The 7911-nt window shown below is 38.6% G+C and overlaps 1 protein-coding gene across 1 annotated transcript in view; it reads right to left on the reverse strand.

The window, feature by feature from the left end:
* The window catches only part of LOC102680800 (cadherin-23), a 15629-nt gene extending 9904 nt beyond the window's left edge, over nucleotides 1–5725 (reverse strand). The window contains exon 1 of the mRNA XM_031509839.1: nucleotides 5399–5725. The gene's annotated coding sequence lies outside the window, so the exon portion shown is untranslated. The remainder of the gene's footprint in view (nucleotides 1–5398) is intronic.
* Between the last annotated feature and the right edge of the window lie 2186 nt (nucleotides 5726–7911).

A 7911-nucleotide genomic window follows, 5' to 3' on the forward strand; every position in this document is an offset into this window, starting at 1 on the left:
TGAGGCTTCGCCGTTTCGAGAAAAATACGATTGAGGCGAACCACTATGGCGGTGCAACCACCGACCACTTTACGCTGACTGAATGACTCGAAGCGGGTATGACTCGGGTCGGTGAAAAGCCGTTAGAAATCAGATTCCATTTCAGGAGTTCGCGGAACTCTTGTTGCACCACGATCCGTAAATTGAATCGTCCTGTTGGCCGCTTCTCTCCAACATTTGTCTAGAACGCTCCTCGTTGGTTATAGAAGTATGGAGCCGAATCTGGAGCGTTGGTTTGGATTCGATTGTTTCAGAATTTCGAAGATTTCGAAGAAGATTATTTTTAAGTAGAATCGTTGAAAAATGGATATATAATAATAATAATGGATACTTTTGAGAATTTGAAACTCCAACGAACGAATAAGTGTTCTTTTTTTGTTTCTAGATAAATTATTTTCCTCTATTATTTATAGAAGGAGAATATTTTAAAAATATAGAAAATTCGGGAAGAAATGTGTTGATAATAATTATAATAAAAGCTGCAGAATCGGCAAGAAGATTTCGAATTTCGAAGAAGGCAAATGACCTGGATCTATTGAAGTGCGAGATGAGATAATCGATCGAATTTTTTTACCAATGTAAACGGGAAATAATATTTCAAGATCGCGAAATTTCACGGGCCAATGAGTAGCGCGTATTAGGGTTAGCGCGGCCTGTTACGATCTCTACGCTGTTATAACTTTCTAGTAGAGCCTCCAGATTCCGAACAAAAGTCTTGCACAACGGCATCTGGGATAAAACGCAGTACGCGTTTCCAAGTTATTCTATCTCCGTCATAACTCTCACTTGGTAGACGATAGCTCGTGCAGAATCGAAACCATTTGATCAAATATTCCTTTCGATTAAATATATTCCTTTCGAAATATATTTGCACCGTTGTTATCCATAAATTTAATTGTTAATTACGTAGATTAGGGATCTGATCGGGAAAATCATCTTAATTTTTAATTTTAATTTTCTGATAAAATTAAAAAAATATATTTCTATAATAATACGATAAAGAACGATAAATAAATCATATTACTTTCTACGTATTTTCTACGCTTTAATTTAATGATAATAAAAAACTTTTAATAAACTTGGCAGACTGCGTGTAGCAGCATATTAATTTCCTCCGGAGGAACGTAATAAATTTATTAGAAACTTGATCCACGATTGAATACATCTACTAAGAAAAAATCGGACAAAACGTTGTGAGTAATATCAAAGTTTCCATGATATTCCCAAGGATTCACGCATGGGCAACGAAACATTCAAGAAAGTCTACGTAATCCGTTTAAATAGAATCCGCAATAACAAGCCGACCCGTCCTATGTTTCAGCATACGATTTCTATTGCAACGCGTGCATCGAGGAAAAGCACGAAGCGTTAAAATCCAGGATGTACCCGCTATATATCCAATGCGCTTTGGACGCTCGACCAAAGAAACTGCAATAGCAATTTAATCAGACGCCAATACTTAAATTGTATAGAACGATACAGATTGGATCGAACGGCTAAATTGGATTCGATTTTAACCAGCAAAAAATTCGCGGATCGATATTTCATCGTGAATAATATCGTAAAACAGAGCGTGAAATCACGTAGAAATAATTATGAAGGGACATATCGTGGACTGAACAATTTTCTTTGTTGGAAACGAGATATTTAAGATTTGTGGAATGAAGAAATTAAGTCGAAATTTTAAAAAATTCAAATTTTTTCATTTATAAATCTTTTTCATTGTTAATTGAATATAGGACGAAGAAAGGATTCTTAATCTATAATTTTTCTTAGAACAAGTTTTATTTTATAAATTTCCTTACGTATGTCGTATATTTTTCTTGCTCATAAAAGGAACGACGGAATCTGGTCGACGACAAGAGATGTAATGATGACATAAAATTATTCAAATAGAATATATCGCCTCCATGCTCTATTTAATAATGGTGATCCTATTACACGTGATGTTAAACCAAGTCGAGTTCGTTGTCTTGTATTTATTATGAATTTACTCGATGGTAATTGCCGCGATGCATGCAATTTGCTGTTTAAAGTTTAACTGGTCGTATATTTCGGTATATGGGTCATGGGTGATTCAAAACACGTTTATAATAACAAGATGAAAGCGGCCCAATTTCGAAATAAACGTGGTCGTTACGTTTCATCAATTTGAAACGACGAAATTGATCCATTTGTTAGGTGATGGAACGAAAAATATTGGTTTGCTGTTTTTGCAAACGATATACCATGCATACTAATTCGAAATAAAATATTCCTTCAATTCCTTATTATTCTTTATTTGACTAATTTATTATTTCATGATTTATTAAATATCACCAAATATTAACGATATTAATTTATAATCGTTATAGTTGTGATATTATTTTTCAATGATATTATATTTAAATAGAAATGATAATTATACTCGATCGACATTTAAAACAATAAAACGAAACTGGATTCAACATTTCCAGAGAAAATTGCAATTGCTTTTCAATGATAAATGTTAAAAATCGCATAAACTACAGTTCGTTACTCTTCGATGATTTAAAATATCGATCTGTAAATCCATTTTCAATAATATTACAAGATTATTTTCTTAAGGGAGCTATTTTATCTTTCATTCTTTGCATTTTATCTGCTTATTTATAGCATTGAAAAAAAAAAAGATTACTCTTTTTGTCGATAAGCTCCTTCGTTGCTTCGTAATTTTTCGTAAACTATTAGCTCATCGATGCCTAAACATAGTAATGTAATCAATAAAACGCTGAATAACAACATTAAATCAAGTTCAATTTCACGGGCTACGTTGTGATAAAGAAGCAAACCGGTTTCATCATCGGCGAAATATATTTCACAATTTATTTCGCGTTACGATGCCTCTCACAGGAATTAATTTCTGTGCTATCTGATGGAGAGCTTTCCTTCTCGCGTTTATTCGCTTCCGCGAATAATAAACGTCGAGAGAAAATTTGTAATCTTGTTTGTAATCTCCTCTAGCAAATTTTTAGAAATATATACGATAAAATGTGTCACGGTATTATTAATTGTTTAATACACGAAAGAAATTTATTTATTTCAGTTCAATAAAACATTTTTCATTTATATTAAGCAGGAATAATAAATTGTATTAAAAATTAAAAAATTACTTGTGGGAAGAAAATAATCTTTCCGCAAACTTAACCCATATTCTTTTACCAAATATTTGAAACATCTTGCTCAGGCTTTGCCAAGCAAACGTCTGACACGCTTGATATCTGATACGAGACAATCTGAAAATTACCAAAGTCCACAATCCGATTTACACGTTAAGAAAACCCGTTCACGCGCGCGCCTCTTACATCAAAATTTCTCAGAGAGTGGATTCCATAGGTGAATAAATTACCTAGATTCGTTCGTTGACCCAGATGCGGTCGGAAACCGCGTGCCAAGCACGAGCGATTCGTAATCGCTTCTCGATTACCCGGCAACGTGACGATTTCGAAATCGCCTTCACCTTATGAAATTTCGCGGCTCGTCATCGAGATATCGGTCAACGACTTTGGATAGAATTCTACACACGAGGCAACTTGTATCAAAAATTGCTACACTTTTTAATTTATCTTTTTCTTTTTTTGTACGCTGTGTTCTTTTCGACTACTATGTACTCTTCTCGATTTCTCTCTCTCTCTCTCTCTGAGGATAAAATATACGAAATTCAACATACATTCGACTCGATACTTGGCGAGTTATTATAATTTATCGCTGCTAATATCTTTCTCCGACACGGTGTGTCCATACCCGATTTTCTCTTGGACAGCGCGAAAAGCAAACGAGTACGAGCGGCTAACTGTTCCGCGGTACAAGAGCCGACGTCCTAGACTCGTTAATCGTTCGAGAAAGGAGCGAAGAGGAGCGGAGCAGGGCGGAAAAGCGAGAGGAAGAGAGGAGAGGCAGCCGGTGAGAGGAAGAAAAAAAAACCGTTATGGAAGGCCCCCCTTCCACCGCGTTCCCCGCCATTACGTTACGCGGCTGGAATCCTGACACTGTGTGACCAGGTGATGCCAGGATGAATGACTAAGAAAACTATCCATCCTGCCACGCGCTTCATTCTACCTCGTCCTCCGCATTTTTCGTCGGCGGAGAACGAATCAACGTGTGGACGGATCGTGTTTTTCTTTCTCTTTTTCCTTTTCTTTTTTTTTTCCCTTCGAAGAAACGATTACAAGAATTCTTCTTGGAGAAACGTATCGTTGGAGAATTCTGTTAACCTCCGTTGCCTTCCCAGACTTTTTGCACGTAGTACGTAGGTGTTTACGATAAAGTCAATCGTTTCGATCTTGGATAAATGAGTGAGAACGGTTAGTTCGCTCAGAAGAAAAATGTACGCAATATTTTGTATTTAGCGGAGCTACATACGGATTTTGTAATTCGAAAGTAAGATTGATAGGTTTGGGATTAATACGAAGGTTTGCAGGTATAATTTGTGGTGGATGTGTGACTCGATATTACGGAGAGATAAGGAGTTATAACTGGGAGATCGAGAAGAGTGTTTGTAAGAGAAGAGGGATATTTAGAGGCAGAGAAATATGGATATTTGAGAGGGGATACGATAAGAATTCCTGAGTGTCTTAATATTCGGAATTCGAGAGAAAAATTATATTAATTTTTAGATTCGTGTGGATACGTTCCAAGCTTTTCCTGCTCCACGAACTTGACACCGGTTCCTTGAAACCACGACTTCGACTAGTGCACTCGCCGGTCAGACTGGTTTCCCTGGAACCGGCGAAAACGATGACGAGAGAGTTCGGCATAGTTTGTCAGTGCGTTATTATAATACCTCTTCGAGTAAAAGCTTTAAAATCCAATAATCTCCAACGAATATTCGGTTTTTTGGAGACAAAACCGACCAATCTTATCCCACGATCCTACGATCTCCTCTCGTGAATCTTTCGCGAATTTCGACGTTTCGGGATTCGAAGAAACGTCTTAAACTCACGGTATAAAGGTCAAGGAAATACCACCAAGTCTCTCGAGTCTCGCGTACTGTAACTGCCTTGCACTAGTTGGCCTTTACCTCACCAAAGATTTATATTTAACATCACACAGTCCAAAATCGAATGGTTTTGCGAAATGACTCGAGCTTCGAGATTCTATTTAAATAACAGTAGCACGTGAAAACAAATCTATCTACGTACCAATGACTCGAGTCTCTTTCCACTACTCGCTCTATTCGCATCGTTAACAACTTTCGACCGATCGTCCTTTCGCATATAACAGAAACTACGGAAACAATGATTAAATTAAATATTCTTTGAAACACGTTTTCGTTGAAACATCACAACGCGAGCAACGGTCACAAAAGACGAGAATATTGCCGTCCGCGCAAGGACCTTACCTCATAAAGTCGGTCCAAGATCCTTCTTCCTCGCAGCACCGTATCAACTCATCGTCACACCACGTGTTATTTCGTTTACCATAATCGAATCGAAACACGAAACGAGAAAAATAAAATGTTTCAATGGACGACACGTACACCGTACCTCATGACGCATCGACGCGCGACAGTCTGTCTCCAACACGAGTTCGTAATCCCTTTATCCGCCCGGTTTCATGAGTCGTGGCCGTTTCGAAAAAGAACCGATGTCTGCCAGCCAATGGACAGGTCTACACTGCATCCTAAGGAGGTATGCGGCCTCTGCTATGGGAGTGGAAGGAATGGAGAAAGAGAGAGAGAGAGAAACGGCTCGGCCTAAGGAGAGACTACAGTCCGTGCCCGGTAACTGGGAAGCGAAAGGGGGGCGAAACCTTTTTGATTCTTTTGTGCCTCGACGTGCCAGGTGAGTCTCTTTCGTGGTTCCATCATGGCCGGGATTTGTGCGTCAAGGATCTGGAAGGGACATTTCTTGGTGACATTTCTCTTTTTTTTTTTTCTTTCCTTTTAATATTTATCGTTACGAGTAATATATTTTTGCGGGAAAATTGATAATGCTTATTTACGGTACAGTGGAATCGAATTATATTTAATTTTTCGAGATATTGTGAAAAAGTAAAAATGCGGAGATACTTATCGTTGTGAAAAAATCAGTTTGAAACTTTTCTTCCTTCGCTAAAATTTTTAAAATTCTCTTCTAAAGTGAAAGCTTCGGGTCTGTTAGAAAATTCTTCGTTCTTGAGTATTTATTCTTTTTTTAAAAAAATAAAAAAACTTTTAAAACGAGCTTTGAAATGGGTTCATCAACGTTTCTTTTCGCAATAGTCGTTTCCAAAGGGATCTACTAAAAACTTAAGTCGCATTTAATACGCCTGTTTTTTTCTTTTCCCCCCATACAGATTATTAGAAAGTTCAAATGATAGAATGGAGAAACATCGTGCCTGTGTAAAACATGGTAATCATTCTGCAATTCTCCGTGTCCCGCAATGATGCTCGTTCTCAAAGCTATCGTTGCCTCGTTCTCGTCACCCTACCCACTTTTCGAGACGCGCGCAACCGATCTCTACGTGATTCTCATAAAGAAAAAGCCACGTAAGGCCCAAGAACTCAATGACTACGTGTCACCGCGAATCATCTTCACAGTGTATCAATCTTAGGCTTTCCTTGCAATTACCAACGTTCCCTTGTCTACCAACATTCGAATATTCATTATTCAGAAAATTATATCGAAGGATAAAAATATCAATCTCGAGTTTCGAAAGTGAGTTTATACGCGTATTAATTTTGAAGATTGAATATTAATTTCACCGAGAATTTGTGTTCTGAAATCACACACGCAAAAAGAAAAATATTAATACGTTCCATAAATATTTTTTACCAGAGCCAAACAAAAAATTGAACCAAGATATCACAGAATAATTTTTATAAGAATCGTAGAAATTACCACACTCCGCATTATCTTATTCCGTTCATTGGCAAAGGAAAAAGGCTTGACATTCTACTAAATACACACGCATACGCGCATCTGGGAGAAACATCCTGCCGGAAGTGGAAGACGACACAGTTACGGAAGCCAGGGGAGTCGCATGCTTCCACGTAGAGAGGCTTCTATGCCTCTATCCCGAGGGGGAAAAAGAGGACCGATAATAACCGCGTAACCGGCAATTGCACGCGAGCAATTTATCGCCGTTTCGCGGCCAACGTCTCTCGTGCTACGTGCACTCCCCTCCGATCGATAAGGGCAAGACCGGTGAAACGAGGAAGACACGCGTTCCTGGAAGATTTCAGCCTCCGCGTGAGATAATGAGCCGCTCGAGCGCTCCTCCACTCCAGTGATAAAGGAAATGGAAGCGGAGTGTAATTGCGCCAAGATAAGTGGTTGTGTGATTTCTTTCTCTTTTTCCTTTCTTCTTTTTGTTGATAAGAAGGTGTATAAATTTCCTATTACTGGGAAAATGTTGTTGTCGGAAGTGTTGGGTTGGGAACGTTGGCCTCCCGGTCGAGAACTAGAGGAATCGAAGAAAAAGTATTTAAAATTATTATTACAACTTTTATATATAGATTTCATAGATTCTAAACTTTGTTGACTTTTGATTTAAATTTTTACTAAATACTAATTCCTTTTTTAAATTTCTTTCCAACATCTCAACAAGCGTTCAACGGTATATATTTTTCATTACAAACGTGAACGCGTTACCGCGCGTGCATTACTTGCATACACGGTTCACGCTCGTAATCAGGCGACACTGCTCGACAGACAGTGTTTACAGACACCGTCTCTCCGTGTGTACACGTTTACACTGTTCGGGAAAAAGGAAACAGGTCTCGCTCGGCATCAGATACACGCATCTTGCACGTATCTACACATTGTGCAAGCGGTGTGTAGAACGCTCGAAACGTGCACACGTGCGCGCGCGACAAGCGTGACCGCGCGCGGCGCCGAGCGCGTTCGCGCCCTCCTCGTTCCGTCTCGCGGC

Source organism: Apis dorsata, unplaced genomic scaffold (genome assembly GCF_000469605.1).
Source record: "Apis dorsata unplaced genomic scaffold, Apis dorsata 1.3 scaffold_185, whole genome shotgun sequence".
NCBI lineage: Eukaryota > Metazoa > Arthropoda > Insecta > Hymenoptera > Apidae > Apis > Apis dorsata.